Source organism: Pantherophis guttatus, chromosome 3 (genome assembly GCF_059756535.1).
Source record: "Pantherophis guttatus breed Tessera chromosome 3, ASM5975653v1, whole genome shotgun sequence".
Lineage (NCBI taxonomy): Eukaryota > Metazoa > Chordata > Lepidosauria > Squamata > Colubridae > Pantherophis > Pantherophis guttatus.
Window position 1 is genome coordinate 157,262,870 of NC_142065.1, and position 24,970 is coordinate 157,287,839.

Below are 24,970 nucleotides of genomic sequence, written 5' to 3' on the forward strand. Positions count from 1 at the left end.
TGCAAGTTGCAATTAACACCACCTAACATTTAGTTTGCAAAGTTCTGCCCTTTCACAACATGGGAACAAATCTTTTGAGAAATGATTCCCACAACTGAAAAAAGACGGATTGGATCACCCATACATCTTATTCATTTCCCTACTCGCTGTTATGAAGATATTTCTGCTGCAGAAGTGTTTAATGATCTATGAATGTAGCATTAGAAATCAGTCACTGAAGCAAGCTGCAATTAAACATTGCAAGTCTGGTTTTATTAGTGCTAATGCAAAACACTATATTTAATATTTGTGAGTTATTTTAGAAAATGTATGTAATACTAAGAAAAATAAGTTGTTTACAAAGAAACTTTGAAACAATTTGACTTGTAGTCATAATTTTCAACAGATTTGTAAGACAGGTAGCCCTCGTTAAATGAGTTTTGTCCCATTTTATGACCTTTCTTGCCCAATTGTTAAGTGAATCATTTTTAGTTGTTAAGTTAATAACACAGCTTCTAAGTGAATCTGGCTTTCCCATTGATTTTGCTTATCAGAAGGTCGCAAAAGCTAATCACCCGACTTCAGGACACTGCAACCGTCATAAATACCTGCCAGTTGCCAAGCTTCCAAATTTTAATCACGTGACCATGGTAATGCTGCAATGGTCATAAGTGTGAAAAACAGTCCTAAGTCACTTCTTTCAATGCTGTTGTAATTTTCAACGGTCACTAAATGAATGGTTGTAAGTTGAAGGCTACCTGTATTGCTAAATTTGAAACAATGTTCCTTAAACACTATGGAGGTAATATTAGTAATATTAAAGAAATATTTAACTGACAATGAAAATAATTTATTAGGTTAGAATGGAGAGAAAATAAAAGTCAGGATGTCAGGGTTCCAAGTAACACCCCCAATGAAAGAAGACTCCGAGGCTAGAAGTCCCTCAAAGTTCCATTTTATTAGAGATGTCATATTGGCATACCTGGGAAAACCCGAATCTGAAAGCTTCCAGGTTTTCCCCACCAAAAAGAAAGTCCAAGTCTCTTCCCCTGTACCCATATGTTCATCACATGGTCCAATCAATGCACCATCCCAACTGGAGATGCCTCCCAGTCATGCAACTCCAGGTACAGGCTGAATGTCCTTGACTCCCAGAGAAAAGAATGTTATTATGGCTAGATAGCTCTACAACTCCATCCCCCCTCCCACACAGCACTAAGTGTGGCAGCCCTGAAGATCCAAAGAAAAAGATGTCCTCCCGGGCTGACACAGGAACTCACTGGTGCTTTTCTGAGTTATGTTAGTAGGGTGATATAGTTGCTCAGTCTCAAATCACATAGAAAGAATTCTGTGCTGGGTGTTAAAAAGAACACAAATGACAGAAAACTTACATGTGTAGATGGACTTATAAACTTTGTTCTCATGTGTTCTAAGCATAGAACATCTCACATCTCTTTCCTTCTTTCCCATCTTTGCACCATTTCTTTGCGTAAATTAGATGGTTCAAAAATTAATTTCAAATTCTTCCTTCTTCCTTCCTACAGCTAACAGAAAAAGTAATACATAGATCCAGACTCGTCCAATGCATGAGGGTTATTACATTTGAAGGATCCTTGGTACTCTTTGACATTTCATTACCCAAACTAGATAATATAGCTAGTAGCCAGCAGGACTTGTGATATTACCTAGTTTGGGTAATGAAACACCTGCAAGAAAACAACCAAGCTCAGAGAGTACCAAGGAGAGCATTTCAAACCTGAGCTACAAATATTCTCCTTTATTGGTTATTATATTTAAATAATGATTTGAATAAAGTTGATGTCAGCACTTCAACCTGCATTTACTCTAGTGCTGACATAAGAAGGAGAAAAGGAGGAAGCTGGCAAGAGGACGCTTGACATTTCACCTACTTATTTTCCTTGAAGATAATATCCCCTAGGAGATGAGAAGGAGGGGGACATTCCTGGGAGCTTAGGTAGTAGATATGGGGACAGTGATTGGAAGAAGGCCAATGAGATGCAGAGATTTGGGGAATGGAAAGGGAGGGTTTAGGGTCAGGAAGTCAGAGTTGGCTACGCCACGATTGTCGTGCTTAATAAAATGAAAGATTTCTTCAAAGACTATCTGTTTGGAAATGCAATTTATTTTATTTGAGACATTATCGAAACCTGACTTGCTCACAAAGAACAATGTTTGTGACTATCTGTTTTGGGAAGTCAAACTCTTTAAATCACTTTGCAAAAAGCCCTACTGTATTGCATAGACAAACACTGCCTTAGGAAAAGTGACTTTCCCATATCAGTGGTAGATGAAGTCCCTGCGGTCTCATCTGGCTTTTTGCCTAATGGTTACAGAGGCAAGAATTTTTATATACGGTTGGAGAAAAAGAACTATGCTCTCGGGCTTATGTGTAATATATAAGACTTTCTTTAGGCATTTACCATTTTTTATAAAGGAATTGGCTGTCACAACATTCAACATTCAGGAAAAAGAATAATTAACTTAGTCTTCTAAGCTTAGATGAAATTGTCAGCAGGTACGGTTTGAAAACTGAGTTGCCCTTCATCCTTCACCAAACAGTTACAGTGATAATCCGATTTTCTATACTAGCTAAAACAAAATTAAAGTTACCAAAATAATGAGGGCAAGTCATCATTCAAGGTGTATTTCTTTGGGTTTTTAAAAAGGTAATTAGGGGCATTTATAGGGAGATGACAAAGTTAAAATGGCAGCCACTAGTGCAGTGTTTCTCAACCTTGGTAGTTTGAAGATGGGTGGACTTCAATTCCCAGAATCCCCCAGCCAGCGGTGCTGGCTGGGGGATTCTGAGAGTTGAAGTCCACTCATCTTCAAGCTTCCAAGGTTGAGAAACACTGCACTAGTGGCTGAAGCCCCATTCTTTGTCATGTTCATTAGGGTGGGTGACTTGAAAGATATTTCCCCCTGTGTTTTAACTGTTTTTTAATATGAACTTGAAAAATAAGAGCCTTTGGAAATGACTATGAGATACATCTTTCCTTCAGATCTTGGATGACTGTGCGTAGGAACTTTTTTGAGTCCTTTTTTTTTTAAAGAAAAGGAAAAAAAATCCTTTAAAAAATTGGAGGAGGGGCATATTTGAACAGAAGAGAAAGGAGGCTTATTAATTCTACTCTGAATCAGTGGTGGGTTTCAAACATTTTTACTACCGGTTCTGTAGGTGTGGCTTGGTGGCCATGGCAGGGGAAGAATACTGTAAAATCTCCATTCCCACCCCCCTCCAGGGGAAGGTTACTGAAAAATCCCCATTTCCTCCTGATCAGCTGGACTTGGGAGGCAGAGAATAGATGGTGGCAGGGCCAGTCAGAATTTTTTCTACCGGTTCTCCAAACTACTCAAAATTTCTGCTACCAGTTCTTCAGAACTGGTCAGAACCTGCTGCAACCCACGTCTGCTCTGAATGTCCCAAAAAGTGCCAACCTTCTTAGAATGGCCAGAATTTCTACTGTGACTGCAAATTATTTCATATCTACCTGCAGCAATGTCCCTGAAAAACTAGTTTATGCTTATGAATGATTAGCAAAAGAAACAATTTATTGTTTTCAGCAATTATTTGCTTTCAAATTTAGGACCAGATTAAATGTTTTTCTGCAAATAAGAGTGTTGATACCCAACTAGGCAAAACTGGTTTGACTCCTGTCTTTTTATTTCTTTATTTTTTGGCCTTCTGCTGGGCTTTGCTGATTTTTTAAAAGTTCCTTTGATATATTTATGTTTCCCAGTTCTATTTCTTTCTTTCTTAATTTTTTTTCCTAATTTGGGTTGCTGGTGGAAGAGGTAGGTGGTTCTGTTGTTCCGTTTGAAGTCACAATTTTCATTTTTATGTGTTTTGTTTGTTTGTTTGTGTGTTTGTTTTAATTTGGAGGATTCTGTTTTTAAACATTTGTTCAATTACTGATTTAAGTATATTATATTATATTTAACTATGCCTATCTGTATTTAGCCCTTATATATAAATGTATCTATGATAATATTATCTAAATATCTAGAATGGTATAAATACACTTTTATTTTAAACTTGGTTTTGCTAGATGGTAACACTTAGGATATTGAATTATAAAAGTATGTGGCATAGTGCTAAGTACAGAAAATGATTCAAGGTGATAAAAGATAGTGTTGATGTTATATTTTTTTCAAGAAACTCATATGTTACAACACGATAAATCTCTCTTATCTAAAATTAGTTGTATTGCTTTATCTTATTTTATTTTGGTAATAATACTAAAGAAATACTAAAGAAATAGACACTATGATTCTAGTTTATATGGCTGAAAAATGGAAGTGGTTCAGGAATATTTCGATCAGGGGTGTCAAACCCATGGCCCAAACGTGTCACATGCTGGCCATGTCCATCCCCAGTTTAGCGAAGGGGAAAAAAGCCACAATATGTCACATGGTGACGACGTGACATCGCGAATTTGACACTCCTAATTTAGATGCTGCATGGCATTTTGTTAATCATGCATGGGAATAGAAATGTGATTTTTCTTTGCAGAAAGATATTCCTTTTCTTTGTTTTATTAAGTCTGCTTAATAGCACTGTTATTTTGTATTTAGGTAGAGGCATATAGTCACAGAATCTATTTCACCTAGGGCCAGAGAAATCAATTTTATAGAAACCGTACTCAATAATGAAATCTGCTTAGACTATAAAACCACAGAAGCTGATTACAGCTGCTCAACAATTGTCTATATCCACATGTACTCTGTTTCTCCAAAAATAAGACATTCCCTGATAATAAGCCCAATTGGGCTTTTGAGAGCATGTGTTAAAATAAGCCTCCCCCCGAAAATATTTAAATGCAGAGCTGGAAATCAGGTAAGACGCCAAGAGGAGTCTCATCTTGCTCTACATGCCCCAAAATAATAAGACCTCCCCAAAAATAAGGCCAAGCACTTATTTCGGGGTTCAAAAAAATGTAAGACAGGGTCTTATTTTTGGGGAAACATGGTATTTCTTCATATATTTTTGGGATTCATTAGATTTTTTTTTAATTTAAATTTTTATTTATAAGTACAAACTAAACAGAACAATGAAACGTACAAAACATAAAAACATATAAACATCCATTTCAATACATGTCCAGTTTGTTGCAACTGTAATATACATTTCTCTTTGTATTTTGACTCTTCCTTATTTGGTCATTCCCTTTTGTCTCTCTACTATTGATCTTTGTTGACCTATGTCTGTTCTTTGTTTCCATCATATTATATTTGGTCATTTTGTTTACTTCCTATTGCTTCATCTCTTTCCTATCTTTCAACCAACTATACCACTTTTCCCATACTAAGTAAAAATCATATTCTTCCCTATTTTGTAATTCCTTTGTGAGTCTATCTAATTCCTCACATTCCATAATTTTATTGATTACTTTATCTGGTGTTGGTATATCATTACTCTTCCAGTGTTGCGTGTATAGTATTCATGCTGCTGTTATCATATGTATAATTAAATATGTTGTTTCTTTTTTGTAGTATCCATTCACTATGCCTAGTAAGAAGATTTCTGGTCTTAATTCTATCTTTTGGTGTGTTATTTCCTCTATTTGTATTTTGATCTTTTGCCAATATTGTTTCGCCATTGGGCAGGTCCACCACATAAGGTAATAGGTGCCTTTGTGGTGGTTGCATTTCCAACATGTTGATGGCGTGCCGGGGAACATTCTTGCCAATCTGGCTGGTGGCAAGTGCCACCTATAAAACATTTTATAGAGATTTTCTTTATAGGGTACAGACATTGTCAATTTATAATTTATTTTCCATAGTTTTTCCCATTTGTCTAATTGAATACTATAACCGAAATTTTTTGCCCAGGTTATCATATTTTCTTTCATTACCTCTTCTTCTAATTTATATCCTCGTAAGTAATTGTAGATTTTTTTGATCAGTTTGTCCTGTGTCCCTTGCAAAATTTTATCTAATTTGGTTTGACCTTTTTGGAATTCAAATTGAGCTGAATCTTTATTGTATCTTGATTTTATTTGTATATACGGCCACCAGTCAATGTCTGTACCCATCTCTTTTAGTTCTTGCCTCGTTCTTAGTTCCCCCTGATTGTTTAACAGATCTTTATAAGTTTTCGTTTTGTTATAGTCCATGGCATTTGGATAGGTCTGGGCTTCCATCGTTGATAACCACTCCGGGATTTTGTAATAATGTGCCTTTTTAATACTCTGCCATGTTTGGTATAATGCATGTCTGATTGTATGTCTCTGAAAATATTCATGCCTTTTGTCTGTGCCCTCCCATAAGAAGGCATGCCATCCTCGCTGAAGATCGAATCCTTCCAAATTCAATAGTCTATGGTTTTTGAGTTTCATCCACTCCTTGATCCAAATTAATGCTGATGCTTTGTAATATATTTCCCAAACGGGCAATGCCAATCCTCCTCTCTCTCTTGAGTCCTGTAGGTGTTTTAGTTTAATTCTTGCCTTCTTCCCTTGCCATATGTAGTTTGCAATTAGTTTATTAAAGTCCTTGAAGAAGTTCTTCCCCGGTTTTATTGGAATCACTTGGAACAAGAATAGTATTCGAGGCAACACATTCATTAGATTTTAATGGGCCACTACATTTTCTCTACTGGCTTCCACTACATTGCATAAATGTATAACCCAGGGCGAAATTATAAATGGCTCCAGAATTTACAACCACTAACAATGGTTCTTAGTACTTATTTCTCTCTCGCTCTCTAACTTAAGGGGGAGGTGTTCATGCCTTCCATTTCTTGGCATTCTGGTTCATTTTGTTATTTCTAGGAAAGCTGCGTTTTCCCCCTTTTGTAGTTCAGCATTTCTAATCTTCAGCTTGAATTGTGGATATTTCCTGACATTGCTTCAATTCAAAATCCTCTTGCTGCTGGTCCCTGTAAAAAGCTCTATTGATTTTAAAATTCTCAGCTTATTTTCAAAAGACAAAAAGGTTGTAGAGCTTCACAGGTTTTTTCCCCCTGTTGTATTTTTCAGCTGTTAGCAGTATGAATCATCAGGTTACTCATATTATTTCAAGCTCTTTTCAAGGCTGATTCACATATATTTTGGGCAATCATGTCTTCCTAAAGGCTTTTTCCTTCTGCCCACTCTTATCAACATATAACAATAGGTTGGACAAATATATTTTTTATACTGTGCAAATTGAGCATTTTAGCTGCTCTTTGAAAATCTATATTTCTGTATTGATATTCATATATATATATTACCTTTACAAAGTTAGTCAGAACTTGAAATATTAATATTAATTAACTTGTGAATATATAAACTGGATTAAAATTTAATTAACATACCAAAGCCAAGATAAATTAGCATAGTTTAATTAAAACCATGCTATTTTATTTAAAATAGTAACAATTCCAATTAAGAAGATTGTTTGCGTTATGTAGAAACAGTGGATTGGCTCTGACCACAAACATAGTTTGTGGTCAACAGATCAATTGCAGTGAAAAAAAAAAAGCTAATCATGTCTATCCCATTTATTTCGATGGGATCCTCCAATGTCCAAGTAAATATTGAAGATATTCTTATTCACATCCACAATTAATTCTTCATTAAGTCGAACACTGGCTCTGCATTGGCAGGGCAGAGAAATCTGTGTGGATGAATAAGTGAAGAAAAGACGGGATGTTGAAATTTAAATTCCAAATATCAAAAATAGTTTTCATAGCTGGACCTATAATGCTTTTAAAAGGTTCCTGGGTTTTTGTCCCAAAGGTGCTTTTTCAAAAGGCAAATGGACTTTCTTTGGGTTTTTTTTTTGAAGATGTCTCACTTCTCATTCAAGAAACTTCCAAGAAAAACAAAGAAAGTCCAGTTGCCTTTTGAAAAAGAACCCAGGACAACTATGACCTGGATGACTGAGAATCTCCATAGACATTCCTGGATTTTTGTACCAAATCTTGGCAAATTCTGGGCATAACTAAAAGCTAGGATATCTCAGGGATTGAGCTGCCTTGAAACAGAAATTAAGGTTCTTCAATGAAGGGAGGGAGGGAGGCAAACCATGTTTCCTGCTAGCTTCCCACAAAGAAGCTCAAAGGGAAAGTCAGCAGAAAGTTAAAGTTACTCCTGCTCCCACTGATTTCTTTGCATACCTGTGGTCATTCTATTCAGGTAAGGAAATATATCTGAAATGATGGCCCAACAGCTCATGGGTTGTCTACTTTGTTAAATTAATTCAGGGTGGATGTGAACAAGAATGTCTTCAACATTTGCTTGGATTGTAACAAATTTCACACTTTTTGGGCTGAGAAGGGGAAATAAGCATTATAAACTATAGGAACTTTGACAAAATCTGACTTTCAGACAGAAGCAGATTGGATATCAGCAGGAGAAGACATGAGTGGAAAGGACTCTGAAGATGAACAGTGCCGTCAGACAGATTTATGCTGGAAAGCATGGTCTCCATCATCTTGATTAAAAGCTGTTTAAAACATTATTGTCTAATGCCAGAATCTTACACTAAGCTTTCTAACAAAGGGCACAGAACAATGTGTCACACAGCGCCTTGTTGCCACTGCACTTTGTTCTAGCTGCCCACTTCCAGGCCATGCTAATTGACAGCCCTGTTGAGAATTCTTTACAGCGTTGTAATTAAGTCACAAGGTTATAAGTACTTGAGCCATTGTGTCTAAGACACCTCTGTGTGAGAACACACATACTAGATATATTATTTTAAGACTTGAGTGTCATTAATATTTATATCTAAGTTGTTTATCTGTTCCTTACAGACAGAATGCAACCAAATCCAGGAACATGGATATCCCAGACATTACATATTTCAGTATTAGTGGATGTTATTATTGGGACCCTTCCAGTTACAAGTCTTCCCTTCCAGTCCTTCAAGTCTTCCACTTTAATTGAATCAATCTAATTCACTCCTCTTCTTCTCTTTTCCTCTACCTTTTCCAGCATTCCAGAGTTCTCAGGGGAGCTGGTTATTAGACAAAGAATTAAAAGTATGGTAACATGATAATCTGAGTTTGGTTTTTTATTCCTTGACTGAGAACTCTACATTAATTTGTCCTATAATTTCTCCATTTGACTGTCCATGGCATTCCAAGGAATTTTGGCCAACAGCACAGTTCAAAATATCTCACTAATATTCTCACTGTCCTTCTTGAAAGTCTATTTATCACTTCCATAGAGTGTCACAAAGAAAGCCATTGCCTGCATGATTTTGACCTATATAAGTACAGACATATCATAGCACCTGAATATCTTTTCCAAGGCCTTTATAGTTATTCTACTAAGTGCTAATTAGTAGTATATTTCTTGGCAGTTGGTTCCTTTATTTTAACTTTCCTAAGTTCTCTTACACATGTCCCTGAATTATCAGTTCCTATCTATTTGTATGGCATAAACCTGATTATCTCACAAAGTTTTAATATCTACTCTGAACTGATCCAATTTTATCCCATAATTTTTGGTTTTGGTTTCCAATATTCAGTATGGAATTCTTTCTGTGGGGAATTTGATTCCCACAAATACAATGAAATTAATAGACAATTAACAGCTATTCAGTCAACTATTTGGAGAGAATAGTAACATAGAGCCAAAGATTCAGTGGGTAAAAACCTTTCTTTAAAAAATGTCTTTAATGGAGCTGTGTTTCTTCAAGGGATGTTTCACTCTTTTGGTCCTTAACACCAATAAGACCAAGGAGTTGATAGTGGACTACAGAAGGAATAGATCAGTCATCCAGCCCTTGGTTATCAATGGAGACCAAGTGGAGTAAGTGGCCAGTTTTAAGTTTTTGGGTGTTATCATATGAGGACCTGACCTAGGGTGCTCACATTGCAGCACTGGTCAAAAGGGCCCAGCAGAGATTACATTATCTGAGACTTCTCAGGAAACAACAACTGAATGAAAAATTGCTGGTGATCTTCTACCGCTGCACTATAGAGAGTATCTTAACTTACTGCACCTGTGTATGGTTTGCTAATTGCACAGTGGCAGATAGGACAGCGCTCCAGAGGGTTAACATAATTGCCCATTGGTTGCCCTCTCCCCTCCTTGGAAGAGCTTTATAGCTCCCGCTGCCTTAAGAAAGTTGAAAATGTTCTTAAAGTTCCATCTCATCCTGGGCACCCGCTTTTTTTGTACTATTGCCATCTGGCAGACAGTACAGAACAATAAAAACAAGGGCAAATAGGCTGAAAAACAGCTTCTATCCCAGAGCAGTAACTATGTTGAATTCTACTGTATGGTGCAATATTAATGCAATATTAATGCAATATTAATGCAATATCTGGGGTTTTCAATTCAATTGTGTAGAATGTGAAGAATGTGTGGTGTTTTTTTTTTTTTATAGTTTTCTTATGTAGGATATCCACTGAAAACGGCATTTAATTTTGTTGTACGAGGCGCAATGACAATAAAGTAAACTTAACTTCAAAAACAGCTTGAGTGAAACATCTATCAAATCTGTTTCATAAGCAACCTGGTTTAGCTCTCTCTGCTTCTGAAGAGTGAACGGAACAAAGTAAAGATGTTCTCTTGCCTTGCCCTCTTTTCTTTTAACTTCATTGTCTGGTGCTCCCAATAATCATTTGTGCAAGCCTTTCCTCATGTACTGTGCTAACTATCCCATGCAGAACACTTGTTGCAGCTGTTGAAAAACAATCAAACCACTTTTTGCAACCTGGGATTTTGAATTGTTGTACGTGATATTGCCCAAACAGACAACCTCCTCCACAAAAAAAAATTCGCCCAGACACAATACAACCTTCTCATTAGGGTAAGATCCAGTTTTAAAGCCACACAGTGCCTTTATGTACCTCTTTTCATGTCTGTCTGTCTGTCTGTCTGTCTGTCTGTCTGTCTGTCTGTCTGTCTCTGTCTCTCTTCTTTCTTTCTTTCTTTCTTTCTTTCTTTCTTTCTTTCTTTCTTTCTTTCTTTCCATCCATCCATCCATCTATAAAGCAGAGAATGATACATGACTATATAGTTATCCCTGTTTCTCAGACGTGATTGTAGTAAGGAGTTGAACCCTCTCCCATATCCTAGAAGATTTATATGTTAGGATATTTCTATTTACACTTGTTTAACAGAGATGTGATCATGGTTCCCAATCTTCACATTTTCTAAAATTTAAAATAAATATAAAGCAACATAATAAGTGATGTACTACTTATTTTTTAAACAATGCTAAGGCTCTAATCAGTTTTACCATTAAATATGGAGATAATTTAAGCAATTACATTTACAGCTACTAATAAATAGCAGCAATTAACTAGGAAATACATTTCACATTATATAATACTTCAAAGTTCCAGAACAGCAGGGCTGTTCTTAACTGTTAATTCTAATAATGTAGTTTAATAATACAGTAAACTTTGATTTAATAGATCGTTTGAAGAAACATGTGTCCATTAACTCTGAATGTCTGTTAAATCTAAATCTAATGTTCATAAAATCTATGCCATTTATGTAATCATATAATTCACAGTATGTATACTATATAAAATTTTATGCACAATTGGAAAACTGTATGTGTTTCCCTCCCAAAAAAATTGGAAAACTGTATTTTTCCAAGTCAGTTTTTATTAGTTATAGTGCAGACAAAATATGCTGAAGAAGAGTCTACAAAACTGGAAGTTTACTGTATTGGTATAATCAAAAAGCGAATTTGGCATTCTAATCTTTCAGCAAAAGTTCCTTCCCCTGTTAATTCTCATTGTTATTTAAGTAAATCACTTTTGATTACTGTTGCCTGTGTCTAATTTATCTTTTTTTCTTTCTTATCTTTTTTCTTTCCTTCCTCTTCCCCAGTGTTTATCTCCCCAATCTCCAGTCAGCAACATCTTTATTAGCATTTATTAATCATATGCACAATTTCCATTTCCTCTCTCTCCCCCTCTCCCTCTCCCTCTCCCTCTCTCCCTCCCTCTTAACAGGTGATCAGAAACATCTGAGGTGAAAGAAGAGGAAGAAAATATTTTTTAGAAAATGTTATAGGTTTTGATTATGAAACTTGTAATTCAGACAGTTTTGAAGATAGAAATTTTCACTTCAGTGAATTGCATGTTGCCATATCATTTCACGCTGGTATGCTGAGGCAAAGAAGGAATAACTGCTCTTCTTGTCCTCTGACTACTCATTTATGAAATTGGCTGCATTTCTCTTATTTCAGAAAAACATGTGAATTCTTTGCTGGAAAGATGATCTCAAAAATAAGTGTAAGTTGTGTGCACAAACTGGATTGACCAAATGTTTAACAAACATGGATAAATGGTGAGTCATCATCTTTGTTGAGTAGTAAAGTACAACCAGAATGGTTTAATTTGATATTTTCTAAGGCACAGAAAATCAAAGACAGGCATACAGAAGAAATAGAGAAGTTACAGAAAAAGCATTCAAAATGATCAACGGGATAATCAACTAGTTTTTGAGAGAAAAAGAAAACTGAACAGGTATAAAAATATAACTATAGGGAAAAAACGTGATGGTTTTTTTAAAAAATACAAAGTTAGGACTACTCTTTTGATACCAGAATAATATAATGTAAAAGTAGAGAAATTATTATCACAAGCTATGATGGCCAGTTTTTATTTAGAAAAAGTTTAATTCTGAATTTTGACATTTTTACGAACAACCGAAGAAATGAAAACTTATTATTACCTCTAACATCAGAAAAGTACATCTCTCAAATTCAGTTACTGGTACTAACAGAATGGAGATATTTCTGTTCTCATGGTTTGGCCAAAACTGCATATTTCATCTTCTCTGTTTCTTCGCTAAAGGTTTATAAAAACAATTTTCTTTTTTGTTGTTTTTATTTCTGTGCAAAGACTATCAATATCAAAAAATTGTTTTATGCAGCTGCCAACACAGTTGTTCCAATCATCACCACCACCAGAAAATATACAATTACTATCCCAATCCCATGTCTAAAAATGTAAAAAAATTATGAATTGCTGGATTTCCCCCCAAATATTTGATTGTAAGCCTTCCTTTGATTTATAAAACTTTCAAGAAAAGAAAGATAAAAACCAGATGTTTAAAATAAATCCTAGGTATTTATATAAATAATTCTCTGAGGTAAGTGTTCTTTTTCTCCTTTTTAATGAATTTGCTTAATATAATATTGTATGCTCTATATAGCTGCAATTAGCGTGCAAACTGTAAAGGCCACATAAAAAGAGAAGAAAGATTCAGTGAAGTATATACATATAATTACAAGACATTAGTGTCTGATTAGAAAGCTCTGAAAGAATAATTATACCATTGGAAAACATCAAACTTCCATATCCAATAAAACAGAAGTTGCAAGATGGAATAATCCACTGAAACTTTAGAACTGAATAAAAGCAAGGATTTCAATGATGGTATAAACCTAACCTCTGTTAACATTTAAATATATTGAAAACTCCTCGCAAATTATGAAAGAGAATTTATATTTTAATATTGCTGTTTTGATTCCAAAAAGTAGCTTGTATGTGTTTACCTCACAAAAATATAATTTTCAAGTTCTTTTGGTGAAAAATAGGAGTGTATAAACATCACTTAGTCCAGTTCAGGGAGTCTCAACAAGAATTTGATCCATTTGGGATGTTCCAGAGATAATGCACTCTAATTCAGGTCTGAAGTAAGATTTAAAAAAAAAACAAAAAACCGAGTTGCTATTTTGGCTTGGAAAAAAACATATGGCCAGATATTCCATTCTATTCCTCTCCTCTTTTTTTCTTTTTTCCCCTTTCCCCCCTTTTTTCTTTTTTCTTTCTTTCGAAAGAAAGAAAGAAAAGTAAAATTTGCAGATTACTGAAATGATTGGATAAATTATCAAGCTAAACAGAAATTGTTTGTGGGATTGTGATATAAGAGATCTAATATCTAATTTAGATATGCTTTTTATGGAAGGGGGCTGAGAATTTTAAAGGAATTATGATAGTCCATCATGTTTCTTATATTATTATATATCCATTTCATAATAATTTTTGCTTTTCTGACCTTTCTTAATGATTAAATGACTGCATTTATTCTTCGGAGCCAACATGATTATTATGAGGTATTTGTACAAGAACTTACTGTATCTTTTGCTTCACCTGTCATATATCTTTACCTATCCTTTGGGTCTCTAATGTTTTGATTCTATTCTCTCTTGCTTGACAAAGAATTTCTATGTGGACTTTTCATTTGAGCATTCCATAATCATTTATTGTATGTCTGCCTCTTTTTGTCTTTAATGCCACGCCTTATCTAAAAGACACAACTTCATCCTTAATAGGTGCTACAGAGCTATCAGGTATTCCTACCCATAGATTAAGTAGGTAGAGTAAGGGAGAACATTTTATTACACCACTGACCAAAAGATAGATGAATAACTGCATTTTATCAATGAAATGCAATACAAGTAGATAGGCAAGTTAACTGAAATCCACTTTGAATTTCCTACAAAGTTTCTGGTGTTTATACTAGGTATTAATATACCTCTAAATGGCATGTGAACTTTTCAAGAGAAACCGTATGCTTCATTGTCCCAAAGGTGCTTTTTCAAGAGGCAACTGAACTTTCTGGTTTTTCTTTGAAGATGTTTCTCTTCTCATCCAAGAAGCTTCTTCAGCTCCAGAATGAAAACTTTTCTTGGATGAGAAGCAAAATGTCTTCAAAGAAAAACCATTTGCCTCTTGAAAAAGTACCTGCGGGACAACCATGACCTGGATGACTGAGAATGTCCATAGACATATTCTTCATTGTGACAGGCAGAAGACCAGTAGGAGCAAGCTTATTCCTAATGCCAGACAGCAGTAGTAGTGGTTCTAATCACTTTCTGAGAAAGAAAATGACTGATAATAATACCTGGGCTTGGTTCTTTCAATCTGATGGAAAGTAAAAGAGTTTGTTTGTTCTTATGTTTCCAATTAGTCAGAGCAAAACATCTTTTTGCTGCTAGTCAGATAGAACGACACATCCTAAAAATAATATCAAAGGAGATACACAATCTGAAGCAATAAGCTCTGGGGGAATTAAGGGGTTCTTTGTCACACATGCTAATACCAAAAATAACTGTCCATTTTGTCTTACAAATTATTTCTTATTTCTAAAGCATGCTTGGTAGATGAGAATATAACTATGAGACTGAATCTGCTTTGCTTCATGTTAGTCTTTCACAGGAAGAAAGAGGTGAATAATTCAATCTAATACTGTAACACTGGACCCTGACTCAACCTCACCCACTCAATGAGAGCTAGTTATTTTAGCTAGCAATGAGAGCATTGTTATTTTAGAGGGCAGGCATATTGCTAGAATTAAGTCTCTTGACAGCAGTCACTTTCCTCTCCCTTGATTTGTTCCTTCTGCTGACAATCTTCTTCCATCCAATTTCTCCATTAGGTCTCCCTCCCATGGCTTCCTAAATCAAAGGGATTTTAAAAGGGGGAATACACTGACCTATCTAATGTACAGTATCTCAAACTACAGGAAGCAGCATGGGAGAAACTTTAAAACCAAGTGTATGTCAGCCCTAAAGGTAAACTAGACTAAGAAACAAATGCTATGTAGGCCTAAAATGACTTTTATTAGAATAGCTATAGCAAATCTTTGTTTCTTTCTTCCCTCTTTTATTAAACAGGGATATGTGTTTGTGCCTATATGATATATTTTCATAAATTAATTTCTCTCTCTCTCTCTCTCTCTCTCTCTCTCTCTCTCTCTCTCTCTCTCTCTCTCTCTCTCTGAAGGTGGTGCTTTGAATCTGTATTGACCCCTGGAGACTGCCTGGATTAATCTCTGCAGCTTTCTCAGCAAGATTTTCAGAATTGGTTTGCTCTTGCCTGCTTCCTAGGACTGCGAGAGAGGAATTGGCCCAAGATCACCCAGCTAGCTTCATGGCTAAGGCAGGACAAGAAGTCCTGATCTCTTTTTTCTAGTCTGGTACCTAAACTACTATACCAAACTAGCTCTGTCACATGGGTTAATCCCGATTTATCTGTTTATTGCCTTGACAATGAATCTTCCCTTTCACTGTTAAGGCCACCCTTTACACTCTCTACAGTCAGGGGTGAAATGCTCCCGGTTCGGACCAGATCACCTGATCCGGTAGCAATGGAGGCGGGTGGTTTGGAGAACCGGTAGCAAAAATCCTGCCCCCCCCACATGCCCAGCTGAGCCACACAATCATCAGAGGCTTTTTCTTTTAATTTTTAAAAGCATTTTTTCTACAATCTCTTCGGCCAAAAAGATGCTTTTAAAAATAAAAAAAAGCCTCTAATGATCAGGCGGCTCAGCTGGGATCATCAAAGGGATCGTCAGCTGATGATCCCAGCTGACTTGCCTGCTTTTTTTCTTTTAAATGCCTCTGATGATCCAAGCTGAGTTGTCTGATTGGCAGAGGCTTTTAAAAGAAAAAAAGCCTCTGCCAATCAGACAACTCAGCTGGAATCGTCAGAGTCTTTTGAACACATTTTTTTACAACCTCTTCACTGAAGAGGTTGTAGAAAAAATGGTTTTAAAAGAGAAAAAAATTGGCCATGCCCACCCAGTCACATTACCCTCCCCCCACCAAGCCACGCCCACAGAACCGGTTGTAACAAATTTTAGATTTCACCACTGTCTACAGTATATACTAGTTCTATAGAATTACAGGTAAAGCTGTACCCACCATTATTTTTTAAAAAAGCCCTTTTAATGCCCATGTGCAATCTATCATTTCCACTACAAACAAGATCCTTAATAAGAATTGATCAATTGGTGTATGTGGGAATGGGGTATATTCTATTAATCTTGAAATCTTGTCAATTGAAATAGATAGCAGTGACTCCTTTTCTCTTCCATTACCCACCTTTCTGCTTTTCATAAAATGTAAACTAGAATAGAAAAGGCCCAATGGATTACTGTTGAATTAAAATAGGAGGGGAAGTTGTGGGGTAGCCTTGGAGGCAGCTAGCCAAATATAGATTCACAAACTCCAACAGCAGCAGCAGCAGCAACAGCTGCAGTAATCCATTGAATCAGAAAGTGGAGCTGCGGGTTCCTCCCTGATGTTCTCTCATGGCTCTTGAACAGCAATCAGATGTCTTCTCTTTGGTGTTGCTTATGTTTAGTTTCATAATAAAACCAACAATGACTCAACTGGAAGGAGTCTGCATTCTGAAAAGCCTGTGAAAGCAGTAATAGTCAATTAGATTAGACTTGCGGAAACAATGTGTAGGAGTAACCTTTTGAAACAGACATACTAATGAACTCTCCTGAAGCATTTTTCAAGGCTATAGGAAGGACATCATTGACCATGTAAACTACAGCACCCAGCTATAGATTTCAAAAGCATGACATTTAAGCCACACGTGGCACCTTCCCAGTTCTATTTTGAAGGGGAAATATCAATCAGGAACAATTTCTGGTGAGGAGAAATGGTTTAAGAGCATGAGCCTTGGTGGCGCAGCAGACTGAAGTGCTGTTAAATAGCACCAGCTGCCTGCAATTACTACAAGTTCAAATCTCACCAGGCTCAAGGTTGACTCAGCCTTCCATCCTTTCGAGGTAGGTAAAATGAGGACCTGGATTGTGGGAGCAATAAGCTGACTTTGTATAAAAAAGAACACCGCTGGGGGGGGGGGGCGAAAGCCCTACTAAGCAGGTATATACAAAAGTATGAAGGCTATTGCTTAACGCATTGTAAGCTGCCCTGAGTCTCCGGAGAAGGGTGGCATATAAATCGAACCAATAAATAAATAAACAATAAATAAACAGCAACATTTTCAAAAGCTTTCAGAAAGAATTTTCTAGTTCTGATAGTGAGATGGCTTGAAGCAAGTTAGTGTTACCCCAGACTGAATGATCAGCCACCAGTGAAAGCAGTCTTGAGTTGTCTCTATTATTGCTGCTGTTGTTGTTTGTAGCACTGTTTGTTAAAGCAGCACTGTATTTTTCAGAGTATAAAATGCACCTTAGTTTTTGGGGAGGAAAATAAGAAAAAAGCTGATTGGCAGGTGGATCGGCCTCCCGGAATACCCCCAATCAGAGGTGAATTTTAGCAACAGGTTCCTTTGTTGTGAGTTCTGTGCCTTTTTTTTTTTCTGCCTCTGAAACTTCTGAAACTGTTTCAGAAAAAACCTTTTTTCCTGCCTCTGAAAGCCTCTGAAACAGAGCTTCAGAAAAAAAGCCTCTGAAGCTCTGTTTGGGGGCTTCTTTTCTGAAGCTTTGAGAAGCTGGGCGGGTTTACATTCAGAGTATAAGACCGACCCAGATTTTCACCCTCTTTTTGGGGGGAAAAAGGTGTGTCTTATACTTCAAAAAATATGGTATATATTAAATTATTTTCATAAAAGAAATATTTGGGAATTGAGGAACAATCTGAAAGTTTATAAAAGGGCTGATGAGCTGAAGAGATTGAGCGCCACTGCTGTATGTGTGTGGTGTTCCTTTTCACATGGCTAATGCAGTGACTGTTTGCTATGATTTGATGGGAAGGGCGATTGAATTGGAGTACTCTGGAACTGTCTACTCACATAGGCCTATGTGAGTCAGAAAAAATATACATTGTGAGATTCTTTGTTATATAAAGCACTGTTGTTATATCTTGGTGAGTTGACATGACTTCATAAAACTGTTGTCAGGCACTTCTGTTGGCCTGTAAAGCAATGTGGCTACTCACTGTTAGAAGTAGACTGTTTTACCACTTCATAGATTTGCATCCAAGGGTGCCCTGCTCAAGCAAAATGTCCCAGTTAATTAACAAATTATGTTAATTTGTTTTAAACTCTTGGAAGAATAGAGACATTTAAGCTGCCTTCTTCCACACTAGTATATACAATGATCTATTGAAGTTTTCTAAGACTTCCATCTGAAAGTTTTATATTTTCAGATGCTGATGTTTGAAAGTGGAATTTTCTGCATGCAAAGCATTTGCTCTGCTACTGAGCTATGGCCATTTGCCAAATGTTTTCATTGTTAGACTTCTATTTGACTTTGTAATTGGTTAAGCATAATGCCAAAATAACCCCAGTCTTCTGTAATCATACTTTCCTACTGTCATAATTGTTTACTGTATTTGTTCTTGCTAATACAATGATATGACTGGGTATGTTATATTGATACCAGTGTTCTAGAAAACTGCCAAAAATTTTCTTAAATGAATCCAGTAAACCCAATCAACTGCTAACACCTCCCCCAATTAAAAAAAATCTTACTCTGGAATATTATTGAATATATTTTAAGTGGAATAGTATTTACTCTGAGGTAGAACAAGTTGCCTAGGTTAACAACAGACAAAGTCAGCATGAAAGAAATTAGATAAAAATGTCTGGTCAGAAACAACCATGGAGAAATTCTGAGTTCATATCCTAAAGCCTGGAGTAGTAGAAAGATAGGTTATAGAGTGTGAATTTTTGATATAGATACCCTTTGTCACTATTCCTAATTCTACTTTTAAATGACTTTAGGATCGAGGAATAATAGAATATTCTGCCCACTTTCTTGGAGAGATATTGCTCTTCAGAATAGACAACATTCTTTTTCTTCTTCTTCTTGTACCATATCCATCATTGGACGTTGGCGATCATGTTGGCAATCCTATTTTTGTCAACAGCCACATGAAAAAATGCTGCTGTGTTTTGTCCAAACCAGTCCCTTAGGTTTTGAAGCCATGATGTTCTTCTTCTGCCTGGACCTCGTTTGCCTTCAATCTTTCCCTAGAGGATTAAGGAAAGGATGCTGTATTTTTCTGGGTGTTGCATCACATGTCCAAAATATTCTAACTTTTGCTTTTTAATGGCTTTGTTTTCCCAGGTGGCTTACTCCTCCTCATTTGTGATTTTATTAACCCAGTTTATATGTAACAGCCGTCTGTAAATCCATATTTCAAATGCTTCTAGTTTCTTCAAGTGGTTTTCTGTCAGAGACCAACTCTCTACTCTGTAGAGCAGGTTAGAAAAGATGTAACATCTGAGACCTCATAGATAACATTAGACCAAATAAATCTATGGCCTGCCTCAGTATAAAGATATGTGTATGAAGGTTTCCATATTATAAGAAGTTTTTTTTCTCAGATTAAGGCATCCCAGAAGGTGACTAGTTTTTTTTCTTTTCTAGATAATTATAAAGATAGTCTTCATGGCCATTTTATTCTAAATGTCTCATTTTTTGTGAACAGATCCTTGGGGTAAAATACTGATGAATGAGCTTGATAGTGGCGCTACTGTTAATGTAACAGAAAAAAGAGGGGGAAAATGGAGGCAGGAGAAAAAAAGAAGGCAGATCCTTCTCAGATTTGTCTACTGTCTCGTGAAAAACCTGCGTACATATTCCATTGCTGAAAGAACCCAAATGAATAGAAAAGCAGTGCATAGAATAATGTGCTGGCAGCTTTGCATGACTCTCTTCCACTCTGAAGGAATATAGAGCTCACCCTGAGGAGAAGGAAGAGAGGGAGGAGGGAGGGAAGGGGTGGGCCATTAAAGGAAGACTTCCAGAAAAGATTACAGAGCTGAGAAAGATGAAAGTATAAGAAATAAAGCCAGAATAACCCCACCCTGATTTTAATTAGTGTAAGAAACTCAGGAGGCTTCCCACCCTAGGAAAAAATAAAGCTTGGATCAAGCTGTGCCTTGTTTCTTGACACTTCCTGCCTCAAATTGGTGACATATCCATGTGATTCCTATTTATATGTATATAAGATCATTCATAAGGAAGCATCTAGAATTCAGGGCTCCATGACTGAGCTCTATTAGCGTTGTCATTTTCTTGGCACATTGAATTATGCAACAAATGCAGTAAGACTGCATCACAGAATCAGTTAATGTACATGATAAATCAGCAACTATTTATATTATTAACAAATTATAGGCTCTGCAAGGATCCAGGGCAGGTATGTATAAATTACCTGTCAGCTGTCTCAATCTTTTGGTTCTAAGTCAGATTTCGGTGTCTTGGGGACATCTGCTGATAATGCTGATAGCATTGATAATACCGATAATGCATCCACAGCATTGCGTTGGTTTCAAGGTCAGCTCCATCCAGAATATTGTTAAAGGAATAAGGAACTGTATCAGCGGATTCCTTGAAAGTAAAACATAAATATCAAGATATAAGTGCAAAGCCGCACACCCAACAAAATTAGATTAATTAGACATACGATGGCTTTTCTGGTTGTGCAAAAAAACTGGATTACTCAATCAGTAATACTAATGGATTTGGCCATTTCCTTCTTCTTTTCTTATACCTGGAAAAAAAAAACTCTTATTATGATTCATTTGACTCTAAGTATTGCTGATATATATTTTTGCAGTTAAAGTGCCTGTGAAATAAAGTATCTGCCTTGTGAGGCACTATATTGGCAAGTAGTTTCCATATTACTTTTTAAAATTGAATCATTCCACTTGAATAAAAGCACTCTTTTCCCCTGCTAAGTTATGTGCTTTTGATCTGTCCCAGGCAAAGCAAATAATGACAATTTTTCATGGAATATTTACCGTTACCGTTATTTGTTATTCGTTTTGTATGGATGCTGCAATATAATCATGAAACTTTGGGAAAATTTTTTAAAATATCTTATTTGGCTAAGGAAGCTTATTGTCTTTGCATCGCTAATGAAGGGATTAATATTATTTCTACTCTCTGAGTTCCTTAAATCAATCGCTTATAGAGCACGTTTTCACAAAAGTAGCATTTCAATATCACTCTTCGGCTTAAAAACAAAATCCAGAAGCTTCTCTTCCTTTTTCCTGAGTGTATTCATATTTATGTACTATCCTAACCAGTAACATTTCTAGCCGGCCTCCCAGACTTATTCTCCAATTATACTGTATATTCTTTGTACTCTTGCTTGCCCCATTGTTTTTTTTCTCCTCATATTCAAATGGAAACAAAAATGAATTTGTGGTTCCACAGAGCCTTAATAGTTCCTAATGAAGTATCCGCTTTCAATTCAAACCACTTTCTCTTCAGTTTGCCCTGAGAGTATTTTGCCTGCAGTTCTAACAACCTTGACATTTTACGTTGATAAAGAAGAACATTATGGTGCCTATGAAGAGATATGCGGAAATGCTGATGAGGAATCTTCTTTCCCTTTCACCCCTCCTATTTTGAGATGGGGGCTTTTGCTCAGGTGATATGCCAGTCTGCCTTCTAAAACTTTTACTGTGAAGGATTGGAGGAAGTGTTGCGATATTTTCAGGATCAGACTCAATAAATTGTTCAAGAATTAAGAGTTCAAATATATCTCTCTTTATTTACATAAGGCATTCTATATTCACTGAATATTCACAGATAGAAGCACAGAATGAACGTATGCAGCTCCTTATATATACAATGGGTGGAGCTAATTATGGGAGTGGTAAAGTATGAATACATTAAGAAGTGAAGAATAAGTTAACCCCTGACACACTGTTCATATATTATTTACATAATGGAGAATAAGGCATTTACTTGTGACAAATCCCCCTCTAAATGCCGATTCGATATATTACAACAATTACATTCAGATTCAGAACAATATAATACATGTAACTTAGAAGTCAGGTATTTATGTTGCTTAGATGGCAAAGGCTTAGTTCATATGTCAGCTATTTGCTCTGATGTTTCGCAATGAACTGCTTTGATAAATCCATCCTGAGACAACTGTCTCACGTGTTTAAATTTTATATCTATATGCCTGGATCTTTGTCCAATGGCATCAGATCTAGATATTTCGATAGCAGCTTTGTTATCTTCATGCATGATAAAAGGCAAAATGGGTTTTTTCCAAACGTCAGAGAGTAAATCATTAAACCATACAAGGTTATTAGCTGCCTTAGATAGACAAACATATTCTGCCTCTGTTGTTGAAGTGGCTACTAACTCTTGTTTGCCAGTATACCAGTAAACTGGACAGTCATTGAGAAAGAATATATAACCAGATGTGCTTTTTCTACATGAGGTATCTCCAGCCCAATCCGCATCGGCATAACATGTGAGGATGGGCTCTTTGACATTTTTAGGTTCCAACAATAAACAGAAGTCTAAACTATTTTTCAAGTATCTTAATATCCTTTTGACAGCTTCCCAATGGTATAGTGATGGTTTACTAACGTGTCTGGACAATAAATTGAGAGGCAAAGCAATATCAGGCCTAGTCCAATTGGAGATGTAAAGAAGTGAACCTATGACAGACCTGTAGAATGTATTGTCTTTGAATTCAGGAGATGATTCTTCTGTATTCTTCAAAAAATCAGTTTGCATGGGAGTGTCACATGGCTTAGCGTTACTTAAGTTACATTTATTCAAGAGCTCTATGATTTTGTCCCTTTGAGAGAGCTTAAATCCTCTTCTGGTTTTACTGATTTGAACACCAAGATACTTATTTACTTTACCCAAAGATTTCAATGAAAAATGTTCATTTAGTTTTGTTACAAATGTCTCTTTCCTTTCTTTATGTTTACCTATGTATAAAATGTCATCCACATAGATTAGTACAAATTCTAGAGAATTATTATCTTTTTTAACAAAGAAGCAATTGTCGGCAGTAGTGGCATTGAAATTCATAGTTTTGAGAACTTTTACTAAACAATCATACCATTGTTTACCAGATTGTTTTAACCCGTATAAACTTTTATTTAATAACCAAGTCTCATTTTTGTTTGTGTATTGACTGTGGGGTGCTCTTACATATATTTCCTTATCTAAATTTGCGTGTAGGTACGCAGTCTGTATGTCGTATTGAAATACATCAAGGTTGAGTGCTGATGCTATAACCAGAGCTGTTTTGACACTCTCTGTTCTTACTGTGGGGGAGTATGTGTCTGTATAATCCTCGGGATATTTCTGTGCATAACCTTGTGCAACTAATCTAGCTTTGTATAGAGTATTGCCTCCTTCTAAATTCTTAATTTTATATATCCACCTAGTGCCAATGATAGTTTTGTCTTTTGGTGCAACTGTAGGGGTGAACACATTTAGCCCTCGTAAACTATCCATCTCTTTAGTCATGGCTGCTTCCCATTTTATCTTTTCTTCAGGAGGAAGCTTTAACACTTCCTCATATGTGTTAGGTATTGGTGATTCTCTATCCATATACATTACATAATCTTTGTATTTATTTGGCATTTGATTTCTGCTACTTCTGGTTGTTTTTTCTGGTTTACTATCATTGTCATGTAAATATCTTGCTTCTTTTTTAGTTAATGAATCTGTCTTTATTTTATGTCGACTGTTTGTCCATGTTTTAATTCTATTTTTATGTGTATTGTTACTGTGCTCTTCTCTAATTCTTTTTTCTTGAAGTTTGGTATCTGTATTGGTGTTTGGGAATATTTCATTAAGATGTATTTTAGACCAGTTGGCCTGTTCATGGAACACAGCTGTTCTGGTGACTATGAATTTATTATTATTATCGATAAATCTGTATCCTTTTGTACCTGTCTCGTATCCCATGAACCTAAGTCTCCTGGATACGTTCTCACCTTTGCGCCTTAGTTGTTTAGATATGTGTACGTCTGCAGTGACTCCAAATATGTGCATGTGTGCTAATTTTGGTTTCCTATTATACATCACTTCGTATGGTGTCTTATTTACAATGCTGGACCAAGTTCTATTTTGTGTGTAATTAGAGTATTGTAGGGCTTCTGACCAGAATTGTTTACCTAAGCCAGCATCTTCTAAAGTGCATCTAATCATGGTTTGTAATGTTGAGTTCTTTCTCTCTACCACTCCGTTCTGGAATGCAGAAAATGGACTAGATGTGTAATGTAACATCCCTCTGTCTTTTAGCCATTGGGAGAATTCCTTAGACATGAATTCACATCCCCTATCTGTCATAATTTGTTTTATTTTAATATTGTGTTGTGTCTCTATACGTTTGTAAAACTCTTTAAATTTCTGAAAAGTTTCATCCTTATGTTTTAATGTGTAAACAAATCCATAACGACTATAATCATCCACAATTGTTAGAAAATAACATTTTTTATAAGTAATTGATGGTGTTAGTGGACCAACTAGGTCCATATGTACCAAATCAAAAATTTTGTTGGTTGATCTCGTTGACTTTCTAG

General features: G+C 36.0%; 1 long non-coding RNA gene across 2 annotated transcripts in view; it reads right to left on the reverse strand.

Annotated features, from left to right (window-relative positions):
- Positions 1-19,151: 19,151 nt before the first annotated feature.
- LOC117672364 (uncharacterized) overlaps positions 19,152-24,970 on the reverse strand; it is a 44,780-nt gene continuing 38,961 nt past the window's right edge. For both annotated transcript variants that reach the window (XR_009620105.1, XR_004593199.3), the window contains 2 exons: positions 20,827-21,002; positions 19,152-19,636 (listed from right to left, as the gene is read on the reverse strand). This is a non-coding gene — a long non-coding RNA (uncharacterized LOC117672364). The remainder of the gene's footprint in view (positions 19,637-20,826; positions 21,003-24,970) is intronic.